This window comes from Sciurus carolinensis, chromosome 9 (genome assembly GCF_902686445.1).
Source record: "Sciurus carolinensis chromosome 9, mSciCar1.2, whole genome shotgun sequence".
NCBI classification, from domain to species: Eukaryota; Metazoa; Chordata; class Mammalia; order Rodentia; family Sciuridae; genus Sciurus; species Sciurus carolinensis.
Window position 1 is genome coordinate 22400241 of NC_062221.1, and position 18656 is coordinate 22418896.

An 18656-nucleotide genomic window follows, 5' to 3' on the forward strand; every position below is an offset into this window, starting at 1 on the left:
TTCAACCATTCCCAGACATTTCAGCATGTCTTTGGGGGTTCTTAATGCTGTCCTAATATCGGAATTTCTCTGTGGGTCCTCTGAGGGGTACAGCTCAGTAGACGTCAGTTACCACCCTTGCAAAGTCCTGCTGAGCTCAATATTCTGTGAACTCAAGAGCTGGTAAAGGGCAGCTGGGCCCAGTCCCATTGTCCCTGGGTTCTTTTCTGCTGAGCTATATGTTCCAAGTTCTATTCTGCTACCTAGGCTAGAAATTCCACTCACACTCAGCTCAAAGGAATGCAGCCCATGCTGGCCAAAGAGCTCACCAGGATACCACTGGCCAGAATCCTCCTTTTCATTTGTGGCTTCCTCTCTGACATCTGTGAGACAGACCGAGCCACTGCCTGAACTATTCTTTTCCAACGGGAGAGTAACTACTTACAGATCACCTCCTGGGGTGGAGGTGGGGGCGCAAGGATATCTCTCTCCTGACTTTCCTATCAGTTCTGGGGTTTCCTGAACTTCAGAGGCCAGAGCCCTTTCATTCGATATATTTGAGAACTTCCTGGTGTTCTCCTCGTTTGTTTAGTTAGACACTTTGATTCATTCACTCGTTCATTTATATAAAACCTTTGTTTAATGAGCACCTACTGTATCACCAGGCTTTATGTTAGGAGTTAAGAAAAAGCAGGTTGGGTTGGGGGTGTAGCTCAGTAGTAGAGTGCTTGCCTGCATGTGCAAGACCCTGGATTCAATCCCCAGTATCAAAAAAGAAAAAGAGGGCTGGGGTTGTGGCTCAGTGGTAGAGTGCTTTCCTCACACCTAGGAGGCACTGGGTTCAGTCTCAGTACCACATGAAAACAAATAAGTAAAATACATTGTGTCCATCTACAACTAAAAAAAAATTTAAAAAGAAAAAGAAAAAAGAGTAAGAATACAGGCTGTATTCTCACAGTTAGTTTTACAATAAGCTGGAAAATAGAAGCAGATACACAAGTATACACATCATTATAATATTAAAAACTCTTGAAGATAGGAATAGTGTTGGGCATACAGCTTACATTACACAAGCATTTGATTGATGTTTGTAAAATAAAAGGTATCTCCAGTTGTCTAACAGGATTGTGCAAATTGTGGACTATCGAAAGGGTTCCCTTTGTTGGCTTCTGAACACACACTCTCACATATAACAAAGAATTCAACCTTCTCCCTCAATCTCATGTCCCTCCTTAGCTCATCTCTGGCATTAAGGCCCTTGATTTGAGACCAAGGCCCCAGATGCCAGTGACTACCCAAGAGAACTTAATTCCAGAAGAGAAGAGCTGTCGTACACGCCCCCACCCCATACAGACACACCCACACGTACCAGCAAGGCTTGGGCAAGGGAGTCAGACTCTTAAACCCGCCCTAGGGGGTCTGGTTTGCCCTTAGTTGAGCCACACGAAGTTGTTGTTACTCGATTGTTTGTTTTAACAGGATTTCACCATGTTGCCAGGCTGGTCTCAAAACTCCTGGGTTCAAGCAATCCGCCTGCCTCGGCCTGAGTAGCTGGGACGCGAGGCACACCCACTGTTTGACTATTTGACCTACCAAAACCTTTCCCGAAGTTCAAGCTGATATATTTGCGAATAAATCTACGTGTTCTGTAAACAAATGAAGAGCTGGGGAACAACTAGGTGACCCTCTGGTGTGTCTGGTGGGCTGGCATCTGGTGGCAAGGGAATGAAGAGCACCCTACTTGACTTTGTTATATGGAGAAGGTGAACCGAAGAATGAGGGGCAAGACTGGAGACCAGAGAGGAAGGAAGGAGGAGGAAGCAGGAGGCTGGACATTGGGGCTTACTTCCCACCACTCTCCAGGAAAGAGTGACATGAAACAGGCGTTTACACAGATGTGGCCTGTGTAAGGTGGGTTTGAGTCACTGGGCCCCACCCCGACTTGGATAAAACAGCTCTCAAAATGTCTACCTCCCTTAACTCTGGGGATACACTCACCACCCAGCCCACTGATGACTAATTTAGCTCCCTGGGATTGCTAATGTTGGGAAAAGGATAACCCAGCCAGCAGGAGGAGAATTCCAGTCACTGAAGGCTCACCACCCCGTGTTCACGCACACATTGGTCTGTGGCCGTGTACTTCAGACTCCTGGGAGTTGAACTGCTGGGAGTCAGGCTTCTCCGGGTAGATGACCCCCCCACACCAAGATGCTGATTTGGCTGTGAACCAAATTTAGCTCTTTGGTAAATTCACTGAGGAAAAGCCACCCCGGGTGGCCTCTTTGGAAGCCAGTCAAATGATTCTGACACAAAGCAAGATCTTCTGACTCAAGCACTTTGATCATGGAGTGCAAAGGATATAATTATGTTGTTGGCAAGGTACGATTATCCTGTCCCTGACCCCAACTCCATTCCTGATCCTGCTTCATGACCCAACAAGTAGGGTGAAAATTGTCTGACATTTTCTGCTTCTGACTCAGCTCCCCAGTCCTGGTTACCAGGTCAGTAGGCCAATGACAGTGTCATCCTCCTTGGCAAGAAGAGCAGAGAAGGCAGGAGTGCAGAGTGCAGGGACATTGCTGTGCCCAGTCAAAGGAAGTTCTTGACCTTCCCTAGACCCATTTTGTCCCATTTGACATTTTTTGGTTGTTTTTTGGTATTGAGGACTGAACCCAGGGACACTTTACCACTAAACATCATCTTTAGTAACCCCCCGATCCCTGCTCTTTAAAAGTTTCTAGACAGGGTCTCACTAAGTTGCTGAGGCTAGCCTCAAATTGCTATCCTCCTGCCTCAGCCTCCTGAGTAGTTAGAATTACAGGCATGTGCCACCATGCCTGGTGTCTCCCTTGGACCATTTAGATTCAGTCATTTTGAAGTCATGGTCAGTTTTCATATGAGGAGTATAAGCTCTATATAATTAGAACATTTAAGAGCCCCAAGTAATAAGCATTTCATATTCAGTAAATTGTAAATACAAAGCATGGATCTTTAATTCATTCTTCTTTGGTTTTCTTTCCTTAATTGTCAACAAATGTTTATTGATGTCCCACCATGTGACAGTGACTCAGGATTCAGCGATGAATGAGGATCATAATCAGAGAGGACAGATGAAAGGATACTCATCAAAACCCCTCATACAGCCAAATGTGGTGGCTCACACTTGTAATCCCAGCAACTCGGGAGGCTGAGGCAGGAGGATCTCAAGTTCAAAGCCAGCCTCAGCAAAAGTGAGGTGCTAAGCAACTCAGTAAGACCCTGTCTCTAAATAAAATACAAAATAGGACTGGGGATGTATTTGAGTGGTTGAGTACCCCTGAGTTCAACCCCCGAAACCAACCCCCCCAAAAAAGATCATACAAATCAGAATACAGATCATCATCACTGCCATGACCCTCCCTTACCATTGAGTGAACTAACAGGCACTGCACTGAGAGTTCATAAATTACTCCTCTCCTTTAAGCCTCACATCTCACGCGGCAGATGTGTTCACCATCCCCAGTGGAAATACCTGAGATGCAGGGAGGTTAAGTGACTTGCTAGGAAGAAACAGAGCTCTCTTGAACCTAGATCTGACTCCCGAAAGCATGCACTTGACCATGGGGCTGTGACTTCTGCACAACTCTGTCTGTGACACTGTGGCTCCTTCTTAGTGCCTTCTCACTGCACCTGCTTTCTCACTCAGCCTTTCTGAGACTTGGGACGTCACTCTCCCTCTCAGCCTCAGTATACCTGGACTTATGGCCTGCTCCCAAGTCATGGGTTTGAGGGACAGGGTGAGGTAGCCTCAGGTAATCATTGATAATTCTCCTGTCCAATGATTACACAGAGGAAGAAAGCATTTTGATGATTGTGGCCCAAATGCCCTGCATGAATTCAGTCATAGATGATATGGTTCTGGACTCTGCCCCTAAACGCATCCCTGGTCTCAGGCAGACCTCTCCTGCCTGATGGGAAGTCCAGACAAGGGAATGCAAAAAAGCATGGCAATTGGATATTTTCCCCCAGGGCTTCTGGGGCTTTCTCTCTTGTTGCTGGCAAATCTCATCCTTATGGGCATCTGCTGTTCTAAGCCCCAGAGGAACAAAGTACATGTCCCATATTTGTAAACTTCTGTGAGTTTATAGAAATCAATAGGATATCATGGTATTACATATTGAACCTGCCTCCATACACAGGTCAACAAAGAATAACTCGTAAGTCTCAACAGAATGACCTAGTCAATCAGAGGTTCTGCATGGTGGTGTGTCTCTCCCTGCCCCCTACCTCATGTCCATGGTAGAGCAGCTCAGATCTCAACCTCTCCTGCCCTCTGCCTGACTGTCACAAATCTGCAATTGCTGCAGGACTGGGTATCACTGTATCCCAACCCAATCCCAGCCGCTAGACCCTTACCTTTCCCAGGTGTCTGGGGTCCCATTTCCTAGGCATAGAAAACGTGAAACCTGAAAATCTCCTCTCGTACTGTTGACTGTGGTATCTGGTTGAAAATTACCTGGCACCTGGCCTTGCCTGACCAGCCTCAGTAGAAGTCAACTCAATGAGCACAGGGGGACTTTAACCTTCCGGGGCCCCCAAGGACTTCTTGTGCTCTCAGCTCAATTCACTGGAAACACTGTCCTCAGAGTGGCAGACCTGCCCAGGCTTCCTCCATCCTGCATTTCAGTGAGGGTTTGGACTTACCTCTCAGGTCCTCTGCTGGACCCTGCCTGCTTGGTCCCATCTGTTTTCAGTCATAAGATCTTGGGATGCCTTTGGTGTCTGAAAATTTGGTGGACACTAGATTTGTTTTGAAAAATAATGTGATACTTTTCTTAAGTACTGTGGATTGAACCCAGGGGCACTTTACCACTGACCTTTTTGGTTTTTTAAAATTTTGAGACAGGGTCTCACTAAATTGCTAAGGTTGACTTCAAATTTGCAATCCTCCTGGCTCAGCCTTCTAAGAGGTTGGGATTATAGGCATATGCTGCTGTGCTCAGGCTGATAATACAATATATTTAATATTATAATATAGGGTTAATTATTTTTACATACCTATTTCCTCTTCTAAAGGCTTAAATAGAAAGAAGACAAATGGAAAAATTTAGGAAGGAAAGTAAGATGCAAAAAGACATGCAGCCAGGCCAGGTCTGATGGCCCACACCTATAATCCCAGCAGTTTGGGAGGCTGAGGCAGAAGGATCTCGAGTTCAAAGCCGGCCTCAGCAAAAGCGGGGCACTAAGTAACTCAGTGAGACCCTGCCTCTAAATAAAATACAAAATAGGGCTGGGGATGTGGTTCCCCTTGTTGAGTGCCCCTGATTTCAATTCCCAGTTCCATACCCCCCCCCCAAAAAAAAGACACGAGGCTACTATAAAAAAAATTGCACAACTTTATGCTCTGGAAAGTTGCTTCTTGGAGGTGGGGGCAGGGCAAAATGAACTAAGCTTTTAGCATTTTCCCTGGATGATGTCACTAGGAAATTTCTATCTTGTCACTGATGATGATATTGTCTTCAGGTCCAAGCTAGACTGTTGTCCAAGAACCTCACAATCTTGCAAATCTGGGCAATACCAACAATTCTATCTTCTTACATCTAGGAAGGCTCGTGCCCTTCAGAGCTCCCTGGGCTTCAATCTGCCTTACATTTTTCCATCCTTGGATCTTTACAGGTATTCTCGCTTCCAAGAATGCCCCGCCCTCCTCCTGTCCATCTGAGGAAGCTGGATCTTAAAGGGCCAGAAGAAAGCCTTCTACAACTTTCCAGACTAAATTCTAGGTCTCCCAACGGCTCTCCTTCTTTTTTTTTGAAGTACTGGGCATTGAACCCAGTGGTGCTCTACCACTGAGCTACACCTCAGCCCTAAAAGTTTTATTTTGAGACAAGATTTCTCTAAATTATTGAAGGTCTCATTAAGTTACCCAGGCTGGCCTTGAACTTGCGATCCTCCTGACTCAGCCTCCAGAGTCCCTGGGATTACAGGTGTGTTGCACCACACCCTGCTCTCTGCACCTCTGGTAAAGCACTGATCCCAGATCTGCTTCACATTTCACTTGGACACTGGCCTCCTGCTAGGAATAACTACCCCTGGGGTGGTGCTTTGCCCTAAGGATAAGGAATTTAAGAGAAGAAATAAAAATAGGACTGGAGCCAGGCACAGAGGTGCAAGCCTGTAATCCCAGCAACTGGGGAGGTCGAGGCAAGAGGATCACAAGTCCAAAGCCAGCCTGGACAAATTTAGTGAGACCCTGTCTCAAAATAAAAAGGGTTGAGGATGTAGCTCAGTGGAAGAGTGACCCTGGGTTCTATTTCCAGTACTGAGGGAAACATATTAGGAAATTAAGACTGGGGGTTTAGCTCAGATCAGTGATAGAACCAAGCACTGGAAAAGAAAAGAATGTCTCTGAATCCTTGAATTGAAAAGATTGAGGGACTTGAAAACCTACAACTCAGCCCCTAAGTGGAGAGTTCAGAATTCCCTACAGGGAAGCAATTAGCAGTCTTCTTGATTTAGCATCTTCATGACACTAGAGTTTACCTGACGTCTCCCCTTCGGTGGGTCCAGCTGTGACCACCCAGAAGCCTCAATTCCCTGGGCTGGCCTGGCCTGCAGGACCCTCCCCATGGCCTGGGTCTTTGTGGCCAAGCAGTCAGCTCACAAGAGCCGTGGGTCCAGGGCCCCTGGAAACCTTTGTGCCTGGCCTCCCCTGGGCACCCCAAATCACCTGGCCCGGAAGGGAGCTACTGTGCTGTGATTCCCCCCTCCCCGCCATTTCCCTCTTCCCACTCAGCTGTCCTGGGCAGAGTCCTGTAGTCATGCTGTCGTCCCCGCTTTCCTCACCCGCCATCCTATTAATCACTAAATCCTACAACTGCCCTCCAAGCAGGGTATTCTTTCTAGATCAAAAAAGTCTGATCAGGCCATTACTCCTCTGTTTAAAATCGTTCAGTGGCTACCCATTGCCCTCAGGATAAAGGCGCAAATTCTTAATGGGATTTACAAATCCTTCACCTGGTCCTTTTGAGATAAGAGGATTTATAATCTTTTCAAAACCAATAAGCATCCTGAGACAATCTTAATTTTTCTGGCTGTCCAAGTGATTTAAGATTGATGAGGTCAGCACTAAATTGTTAAAAGGTGATTAACTTGTTGGGTCTGAATGGCATGTGAATTCCAAAAGAACTGTTCTCTCCGCCTTCTCCACCCTGCAACTTGAGGTTAGGACACTCTTTAGGTGACAGGGTAACCAGGTGCATTAAGGCAATGGGGGCGGAGAAGGAGCGGATGCGGGGAGGGTGATGTAGATGAGATTCCTGATAATGGCATAGAGGAATGGCCCACCCCTCCCTCCAGAATTTCCACTTTGTATTGACATAATGCAACTTGTTCATTTCAGAATTCCTTTTTTTTTGGGTACCATGGATTGAACTCAGGGGCACTTGACCACTCAGCTACATCCCCAGTTCTGTTTTGTATTTTATTTAGAGACAGGGTCTCACTGAGTTGCTCAGCAGCACCTCACTTTTACTGAGGCTAGCTTTGAACTCATTATCCTCCTGCCCCAGCCTCCTGAGCCCTGGGATTACAGGTGTGCGCCACCAGGCCTGGCTCCAGAATTCCTTTTAATGGTAAAAACACTTGGGAGGAATGTCAATGCTCAATAGGGAAATGGATGTAAACTCTAGTTAGAACAATATGCAACCATTTAAAAGGAGAGGTTTAAAGGCTTTGTAACAAAATTAAAAAGCACATATGATTGTGTATTGAGTGACTGTAGTTTACCATCACCATGGGAGCCTGGACAGGTGGGGGATGTGTGTGTGATGGTGAATAGAATTTGATTTTTCCAGCTGCAAGGACCAGACTAGGGCTTTAGCTCCATCTGAGCTGAATTTAGTTGAGTATTATAAAATAATGCATATAAAAGTGCCCGACAGAAACCAAATTAGAAGTTCAACAAATACCAGCATATAGGCACAAGCAATGACTTTCTCAATAGGACCCCTAACACTCAGGAAATAATGTCAAGAGTTAATAAATGGGATAGTATCAAATTAAAAAGCTTCTGTAGCGAAGGAAACAATTAGGGGGCCGGGTTTTTGTTTCAGTGATAGAATGCTCACCTAGCATGCGTGAGGCCCTGGGTTTCATCCTCAGCACCACATAAAAATAAAGGTATTATGTCCACCTACAACTGAAAAATACATTTTTAAAAAAGGAAATAATTAGGGATGTGAAGAGAGAACCTACAGAATGGGAGAAAATCTTTATTAGCTAATCTTCAGACGGAGGATTAATATCTAGAATATATACAAAGGATTAAAAAGACCAAATAACCCAATTAATAAATGGGCAAATGAATTAAACTGGCACTTCTCAACAGAAGAAATACACATGGTCAACAAATATAGAAAAAAATATTCAACATCATTAGCAATTAGGGAAATGCAAATCAAAACTACACTGAGATTTCACCTCACACCACTCAGATGGCAATTATCAAGAATACAGACAATAACAAATGGCAGAGGGGGTGTGGAGAAAAAGGAACACTTTTACACTGTTGGAATCTTAATTGACTACAACCACTATGGAAATCAGTATGGAGGTCCCTCAATAGACTAGGCGTGGAAACACCATAGACCCAGCCATACGACTCCTTCTGAAGAATTAAAACCATCACACTACAGTGGTTCATGCATACCCATGTTTATAGCAGCACAATTCGCAATAGCCAATCTATGGAACCAGCCTAGGTGGATGAATGAATAAAGAAAGCGTGGTATCTAGTCACAATGGAGTTTTATTCAATGATAAAAAATAATGAAGTTCTGTCATTTGTAGGAAAAATGGATGGAACTTGAGATTATTATGTTAAGTGAAATAAGCCAAATTCAGGTCAAGGGCTGTAAGTTCCCTTTCATATGTGGAAGCTAGAGAGGAAAAGGGAAAAGAAAAGTATGTGGGGACAAATCTCATGAAAATCAAAGGGAGACGAGGAGAGGAAAGGGAACGGGTTGGGAAGGAGAGGGATGTGCTGGGGAGCCATATTGGCCAAATTATTTCGTTACATTGTGTGCATGTATGAAAATGTAACAACAAATCCCACCATTATGTACAACTCTAATGCACCAATAAAAAAATGTGGAAAGAGAAGTTCAATAAATGTTAGTCATCAGGCAGGCATTTATTCTTCCCTGTGAATGATGAATAGCAAAGCACTTTCAGAAACTTAACAATTTCCTGCTAAAAATCCTGAGCACAGAAAAGTGAAGAGATTTACCGAGAATCACGTGCCTATTAGAGGAAAATCAGGCCAACAGCCCGTACCTGGCCTCTTAGCTAATGCAGGGCAAATTTTACCCTCTCTTGTTTTGTAGTACTGGGGTAGAACCCAGGGGGTTCTACCACTTGACATCCCCAGACCTTTTTATTTTTTACTTTGAGACAGAGTCCACTGCCCAGGTTGGCCTTGAACTTGTGATCCTCTTTTCTCAGCCTCCCAAGCCCTTGGGGATTACAGGCATTCGCCACCAAGCCCAGATTTCATCTCAGTCTTTAGAGATTTAAGATAAATAGCCTAGATCCTCCCACTAAATCCTCTAGTTGAATTCACCAGAGATACCATCAGGGCCTGGAATTCCAAACTACAAATTCAGTTTAATACATATAGAACTATTCAGGTTCCCTATTTCTGGACATGAAACTGAGCAGAAAACCAAAATAAGGCCCCTAGCTTCACTTGCTTCTAATTACTTGTTTTTGTCTTGATCTGAGAAGTAGCTTAGCTAAACAATTAAGTAATAGATCCCTACTACCTTTGCCACAGGTAACACCTGTGAAATATGGTCACTGTGATAAGCATTGTTTAAGTTGTTTTTCAGAGGTAGCCTAGCTCAAACCAGTTGCAATCACCCACTGACCCTTCACTTGGGTCTGTGCAAGTGTCCTGTGGGTGACACTTTGACATCAGAGGACCAAAACTCTACCTGCAGACCATGCCAACACCACCATTTTCTGAACACAAGTCCTAGGAAGAACCAAGAAGTTTGATTACACGTGCTCAGACCACTGATTACTTCTCTTTTCCTTACCACCAATCAATCACCTTTCCCCATGCCTCAGGTCACCCACAAATACCCCTAAACCCTATGCGGGGGGAGGTGGATTTGAGACCACGACTCCCATCTCCACATGCTTGGTGGCCGCATGAATAATCTCTTTTGCAAAGGTCGTCATCTCCATGGTTGGTATACCGAATGGCTGGAAAAGAGAGCCTGGTTTAGTAAAAGACAATGGTGCAGCGCTCTAACCCTGGTCCCCACCCAATGTGGAATGGCCACAATCCACACAGATGAAGGGAAACTGGCTACGGCCTCTAAGCCCAGTCTCTGCTCTCACCAGTATAGATTGAGGAGGGTGACTGAGGGTAGGAGACAGGTCAGCTGTGGTCACTCCATCTCCTGAATCCCACCGAGGAGCTATATGTTTGCCACTGTGACCGGCTCCCCAGCCTGGAATGACCTCGCAAGGGTCTCCGCATCTGGTTGCCAAGGCTGCTGTTGCTAGGCCAACTGTGCCATAGAAGGCGATGAACTTCCCCTCACAGTTCTCTCGCCCAGGTCCCTGCAGAAATCACACTAATAACCTGGAGGCTAAAGTTGGGAGAGGACTAGGGGGTGGGAATTTGATCGTCTATTGTTTTGTAACAAATACCCCCAAAGTTAGCCACTCAACAGTAATAATGTATTATTATTTCTCGTGATTCTGTGGGTTAGCTGTGCTCCGTAGGGTGGTTCTTCTGCTCTGTATGGTGTTGACTGGGGTCACTCATGTGACCACATTCAGGTGGGAGTCTGGCCAGGGTGGGAATGGTCTAGACTGTCTGAGGGCTTGACTGCAGGGAGGTGGCAGGCTCCCTCTGTCTCCATGTGGTCTCTCCTCATTGAGCAAGCTGATCTAAGAGTTCTAAGGAGACAACTGGATCTCAAGAGGGCCACAGTGAAACCACAGACCTTGTATGGTCCAGACCTGGAAATGGCATGGTATTACTTAGATGGCCATTCTTTTGTTGAGTGCTGGGGATCAAACCCAGACTTAGGCTGCATTCTGTTGGTGTAGCAATGTCCTGGGGCCAGTTCAGATTCAAGGACAGAAAAATAAACTCCACTTCTAGTTAAGAGGAGTGGCTCGTACATGTAGGGAAATGAGGAATTAATGGCAGCCATGTTTGGAGAGTGGGATGGGACAAGGGGAACTGATTCTGTGCTAGGCCTTGCAGGAACGTGGAGATTATATCAGGAAAAGAAAGACCCCATTAGCCAGCACAGTGGCCCACTGCTGTAATCCCAGCAACTTGGGAGGCTGAGGCACGAGGTTTATAAATTTGAGGCCAGTCTTCACAATTTAGCAAGATCCTGTCTCAAACTAAAAAATAAAAAAAAAGGGGCTGGAGATATAGCTCTGTGGTACAGCACCCCTGTATTCTGTGTTCATTCCCTAGTTCTCTAGTGCAGCAACAAATAAAGAAAACAAACAAACCAACACAAAAACCCCACCAAAAAAACAATTGACAACCTGAAGGAACGAGTCCTCAAGTAAAGGTCATGAAACCAACATATACATAATTGATGAGTTGGTTTGTTCATTCATTTCTTATTTATTGAGCACTTGAAAGATAAACAAGACATAGTCCCTACCCTGAAGTCCACAGACTGGTTGGGAAACAGATGCCCACAAATAATTACACAAAGAAAGTAGTGCCAAGGCAGAGATAGAAGCACTTGACAAACCTTTCCTGGAAGTTTAGCTGTGTTGCAACTAATCTTCACTAGAACCGTTGCTATAGATTTTTTTAAAAATTAAAAAAAAATTTTTTTCAGTTGTAGATGAACACAATACCTTTATTTATTTATGTTGATGTGGTGCTGAGGATCGAACCCAGGGTCTCAAATGTGCTAGGCAGGTACTCTACCACTGAGCCACAATCCCAGCCCACTATAGATTTTATTATTAGTGTTTTATTATTAGTGTTGCCATTTATATATGAAGTAAATGAGACTCAGACAATTAATTCACTTAAAATCAAGTAGTTTATAAATGGTGGAGTTTTTTTTTTTTTTTTTTTTTTAGTACTAGAGATTCAACATAGGGGTGCTTTTTACCACTGAGTTGCATCCACAATCCCTTTTTCTTTTTCTTTCTTTCTTTCTTTTCTTTTTTAGACAGGATCACACTAAGTTGCTTAGGGCCTCACTAAGTTGCTGAGGCTGACCTCTAATTTGCAATCCTCCTGTCTCAGCCTCCTGAGTTGCTGGGATTACGGGTGTGCTTCACTGCTCCCAGCTGGAGCTGGAATTTGAACCCCAGGTTTTCTGTCTCCAAAAGGCATTTTCTTTTTTTTTTTTTTATTGTAAACAAATGGGATACATGTTGTTTCTCTGTTTGTATGTGGAGTAAAGGCATACCATTTGTGTAATCATAAATTTACATAGGGTAATGTTGGTTGATTCATTCTGTTATTTTTTCCCTTCCCCCCACCCCTCCCACCCCTCTTTTCCCTCTATACAGTCCTTCCTTCCCCCATTCTTGCCCCCCTCCCTAACCCTAACTCTAACCCTAAAACTAACCCCTCCCACGCCCCATTATGTGTCATCATCCACTTATCAGCGAGATCATTCTTCCTTTGGTTTTTTGAGATTGGCTTATCTCACTTAGCATGATATTCTCCAATTTCATCCATTTGCCTGCAAATGCCATAATTTTATCATTCTTTCTGGCTGAGTAATATTCCATTGTATATATATGCCACAGTTTCTTTATCCATTCATCAACTGAAGGGCATCTAGGTTGGTTCCACAATTTGGCTATGGTGAATTGAGCAGCAATGAACATTGATGTGGCTGTATCTCTGTAGTATGCTGATTGTAAGTCCCAAAAGGCATTTTCTAACTGCTATAATTCATACACACACACATATATGGATATTATGAACACATATTATATAATATGTGTTCGATTAGAGGAAGGCATTGGAGCTAAGGAGATGTAGATTTAAATCTTAATTCCAGGGTGGGGAAATATAGCTCGGTGGTAAAGCACTTGCCTAGCATGTGCAAGGCCCTGGGTTTGATCCTCAGCATTGCAAAAAAAAAAAAAAAAAAACAAAAAAAACAAAAAACAAAAAACAAAAAACAAAAAACAAAACAAAAGAAAGATTTGATTCTGCTACTTATAATAACAGCTCCCACCAGTTCAGTAATTACTATGTCCCAGCTCTGTGCACTGATTATCTTTTAAAATCCTTGTAACAACTCAGCATGGGTGAAGGTATGATTATTATTATCCACATATTATAAACAGAGAAACTGAGGCACAGAGAGTTGAAATAGCTTCTGTGTGGCTTCCCAGGTCAGCGAAGCCAGGCCTGTCTGATTCCAGAGCCTACACTTCGTTACTATGTAATCTAGGATAATAAGCCTCATCATCTTAGAAAGATCCTCAGTATCTACAGCTATAAAGTGGAAATCTTTGTGGGATTAGGAATAACGTATGTAAACCAATGGTCATGGCAGTGCCTGGCATTTCATGGATACTAACTGTGTCTACAAAATGCTCAGTGTCACAGGTTGAGTGATGTTCCCCCGAAGACGTTGAAATGCTAAGTCCCGTCGCCTTTGAATGTGACCTTATTTGGCAATGAGGTTTTGCAGATGATTAAGTGAAGATGAAGTCACCAGCGTGGGAAATCTGGATGCCGAGACAGACGTGCCCACAAGAATGTCACGTGAAGGTAGAGGAAGGATTTGGGCTGATTCATCGACAACCCAAGAAAAGCCAAGCCAAGAAAACCCAGAGATGGCCAGCAAAACCCCAGCAGCCAGGAGAAGCCTCCAACAGATTCCGCCTCAGAGCCTCAGCAGGAACCGAGCCTGCTAACACCTGCCTCCGGAACTGCGAGGAACACATTTCTGTTGTTTTAAACCACCCAGCTTGTGACACTTTGCTAGGAAACAAATACGCTCAGTACGTGGTAACTGTATCTTAATCTCCTTTCTGGGTCTCTGGATCCCACCCTGAGCTTTCTGGGTGTTTGGGTTGAAGCCAAGATCAGCCTTTGGGGGTCCCTCCTCTCTTCTGTGCTCCCTTTGGGTTAAGTTTCTACTGCTTTCAAGTGGCCTGGGCAGGGAAGGTCTTCGAATAACTCATTCAGAAAACGGGCGGGGGAATACATGAATGTCTCACGGTGGAAAGGTGAAATTTCAGAGACGGGGTTCCTGGTCAAAGAGATTTGAGGTCAAGGAGGGGCCTTCCGAGGCCCTGTCAAGCCACCTGCTTGCCCTGTAGGGCCTCGTTGGTGCTGATCCCTACCGGTTTGCACGCAGCTACCTGTGCGGCGGCATCAGGGCCATTTCCTGGCTGTTTAAGCAGCCCAGGTAGGCACCTGAGGCCTCCAGGGAAATTGGACGGCCTCAGAGCAGCATCTGGAAACGGAGCCTCATGAGCCCTGGGGATTTATGTTCAAGTTTAGAAAACAATTACACTCCAGTGAGCTCACCCCGCAGCAGCCAGGGCCTGCTCAGCACAGCTCTCGAGGAACACGAGGAGTCAAACTCCCTTAAGGTGGTTTGTAGGAAAGCAAAAGAAAGTCCCCAACTGAAAAGATCATCCCAGCTGTTTAAAACAGGGTGGGGAACATGACCGAAGAGAGGAAACCTGTCCTCTATTTCTAATATGTCTTGGGAGGGGGGTAACAAATTATCTGTATAAAATATCTAGTCATTTAACAAATGACACCCAATCTAGTGGCTTACAACAACATATCTATTATCGCACATTTGTGAGGGTTAGGCTTCCAGGATCAGCTTAGAGAGTGGTTCTGGCTCAGGGTCTCTCACAGGGCTGCTGGGGAGCTTCAGCGGGGGCTCAATCAACCCAAGGTTGGACTGGAGGATTTGCTTCCAAGATGGCTTCCTCACGTGGCGCTGGTGGGAGGCCTCAGCTTCTTGCTACATAGGCCTATGGTGACCAGCCATCCTGGTTTGTCCAAGACTGAGGGCGTTTCCAGGGTGCAAGACCAGCATAGTCCTAGGCAACTTTGGGACAAGTTGGTCACCCTGTGTACCTCTCCATGGGGCTGCTCACAACATGAAGAGTGAACTGAGTGACCAAAACAGTAGTTACGAAGTCTTTTATAGCCAGGTACAGTGGCACACACCTGCAATCCCAGTGATTTGGGAGGCTGAGGCAGGAGGATCACAAGTTGGAGGCCAGCCTCAGCTACTTAGCAAAAAGGAACTAAAAGAGATCAGAAGTCCTTGAACATCTTATGTGCCCAGATATAAGGGGAGGAGAGAGAAAAACTATGATGTGAGGAGCAATATCTATATATCTATATCTGTGTGTGTGTGTGTATTATATCTATCTGTCTATATATATATATATAGATATATATACATATCTGTCTATATATCTATCTATCTATATATATATATATATATAAAGAGAGAGAGAGAGAGAGAGAGAGAGAGAGAATTATTTGGATTATCATACTCCTTAAAGATGATGCTTTCTGGTCTTTTACTGGTCAATGTAAAGCCTCTGAAGAGATTGAGGGGCACCAGGAACTCTCAAAATTATGGGTGTCCACAATCATACTCCACTCTTGTTTATGGAGCACTGTGTGAAGGGCTTTACATACCTTATCTCAATTTTTGACATTCTTTTGTTTTTTTTGGTAAGGGAGACTGAACCCGGGGCTTTGAACATGCTGAGCAAGCACTTTACCACCCCAGCACTAATTTTTTCATCTTAATGTTTTTATTAGCGCATTACAGTTATACATGATATTGGGGGTCATTTTGACATCATCATACATACATGGAATATAATTTGCTCCACTTCAGTCCTGAGTACTTCCTCTTTCCCTCCCTTCTTCTCTCCTCCTGTTCCCCTTTCTCTACTCTACTGGTCTTCCCTCTATTTATTTGTAGTTTTATATTGGTGCTTTATAGATATACATAAAGGTGAAATTCATTGTGGTATATTCTTATATGTACATAGCATAATTTGGTCAATTTATTTATTTACTTATTTTTTGGTACCAGGGGTTGAACCCAGGGGCACTTAACCACTGAGCCACATCCCCAGCCCTTTTTATTTTTTATTTAGAGACAGGGTCTCACTAAGTTGCTTAGGGCCTCACTAAGTTGCTGAGGCTGGCCTCAAACTTGCCATTCTCCTGCCTCAGCCTCCAGAGCCTCTGGGATTTTAGACATGCACCACTGTGTCCGGCACTTCGTTCAATTTTCATGTCAACCTGATGAGGAAGACATTATTTTCATTTGGTGGATGGGGAGACCGAGGTTCCAACAGATTAATTAACTGAATCCTAAAACATTTCTTCCCTTTTAGAACACTTTCTCTTAGGATACCCTCCTCTCAATCCTAGTTGCTACATCATGGGCAACCCAAGACCCAGGAGGAGCCAGGTGTAGATGTTTTTATCACTGATAGCCCTAGTTGAGCTCCCAGCTGACAGTCAGCATCAATTACTAGCCACGTGAATGAGCCACCTTGGGCTTTTCGGCTTAGGTAAGTCCCCAGCTGGTTACAGCCCCAACTGAGATCACATGGAAGAGTCTGCTCAGTTGAGCTGTCAATCCCAAGAGTGGTGAGAGCTAATAAAATGGTGGATGGTTAAAAGCTGGGGATGAAGCTCAGTGGTAGTGTTTGCTTGGCATGCACAAGGCCCTGGTGTCCAATTCCCCCACACTACAGGGGGAGAGAGAGAGAGAGAAAAAAAAGTCTGTGTAGGGCCCAGTGGCACATGCTTGTAATCCCATTTACTCAGAAGCCTGAAGAAGGAGGATCATGAGGCTGAGTCCCCAGCCTGGGCAACTTAGCAAAACCCTACCTCAAAAGAGGGGAAAGTGGTGGTTAAGTCATTATATTTTGGCAAGACTATCACACAGCAATGGGTAACCAAAACCAGGCGGCTTCATTCTCAGATGAGTCTGAAGAGGGGATTTCTATTCTAGGACGTGGCTGGAATAGGGGACCTTCCGTGCACGAGGTGGGGGTCTGTACATGATAGCTTTCCTTGCTTCCTGCCCAGGCTGGGAAAAACTTCACTGAGTCACAGGCTGAGAGGAGACACTGTGTGAATGAATGAACAGAAATCTGGGCAGGCTTCCCAAAGTAAATAATGTTGATACTCAGCACAAAGGAGGCATTGCCCAAGCTTCTTATACTCACATCAACAGTCTTTGCTTTAGGATTGATTTCCTACTTTTGAAATTTTCCAATTTCAGAAAAGTAACCATAATAAGCATCATTTAAAAAAAATTAGCAACACTTGGGAAAGCCTGATGGGTATAAGAAGGCCCTTGTCCTTGGGGACTATTTGTCATAGTCCTATGGACAGGGACTGGTTCCAAGATGACCTTGAGGTAGTCCCAGTTAGTATCTCAATCCAAAAGGAAAATCCAGCTCTTCCCTCTCACTCAGTTAACAGAGAAGGATGCTCATGAATTCTGGAAGATGATGGTTCTTCGACATTTGACAGCCTCAGTCATTTATTCCCACCTCTCACTTCCCAGTGCTTTCCAGTTCAGTGGTTCTCAAATTTTAGGACATCACTATCACCTGGAATTATGGGGAAAAAATGCAAATTCCAGGGTTCTTCCCAAGAAGATTTCCACTTTACAAATCTAGGGTGTGCCCCCAGAGTTCTCATTTTAGTAAGAACCAGGTGATCCCTTTATAACACATCTTGAGAGCCAGGTGATTCCTAGCTTATCTGGAGAAGCACTGTAACCTCAATTTTTTGCAAGAAGTAAGGAATCAGGATGGGGAAAACCTTGGAGGGCTTTGGGGTCTGCAGATTCTAAGCAGGGAAGGATCAAATAAACCCATCTGGAGCGAGTGGTTTTTAGCCCTGGAGGGGTTCAGAAGTTCCATCACCACCATCTCAGAAGTTTCTTTTAATCAGTTTTATTTTATTTTAAATGGAACACTTCACAAATTTGCTTGTCATCCTTGTGCAGGGGCCATGCTAATCTTCTCGGGGTGGTTCCAATTTTAGTGTGTGTGCTGCTGAAGCAAACACTCCGTTTTATTACACTGGATTTCTAAGAAAGATTTTATTAGAAGCAGAGCTGTAGAGGCTGGAGGTAGGGCTCGGTGGTAGAGTACTTGCCTAGCATGCATGAGGCCAAGTTCTAATCCCCAGGACCACACATGCAAGATGTTGCATTTTTGGGGAGCGCTGAGGTGGGAAGATCCCTTTAGCCCAGGATTTCTAGACCAGCTTGAGCAACACAGTGAGATCCCATTTCAGAAAAAAATGAAGTTTTGATTACTAAATTCCTTTTCCTCCTTTAAAGTAATCCCATGTCAGCATGGACGTGGAAAAACTGGAAACCCCTTGACAAAAGCTGGAAATAACCCAAAGGGCCGTCAGATGATGAATAGATAAATGAATTGAGGAATATACCTATGATAGAACATCATTCAGTCATAAAAAGGAACAAAGCATTGACTCATACTGCAACATGGATGAATTTTTTTTTTTTAAACCAGGGATTGAACCCAAGGGTGTTTAACAACTGAACCACATTCCCAGCCCTTTTTATTTTTTATTTTGTGACAGGGTCTCACTAAGTTGCTTAAGCCCTCACCAAGTTGCTGAG

The 18656-nt window shown here is 44.4% G+C and overlaps 1 non-coding gene across 1 annotated transcript; it reads right to left on the bottom strand.

The window, feature by feature from the left end:
• Positions 1-17966: 17966 nt before the first annotated feature.
• Positions 17967-18073, bottom strand: LOC124993900 (U6 spliceosomal RNA). The gene has a single exon (XR_007110412.1). It is a non-coding gene; the product is annotated as a U6 spliceosomal RNA (small nuclear RNA).
• Between the last annotated feature and the right edge of the window lie 583 nt (positions 18074-18656).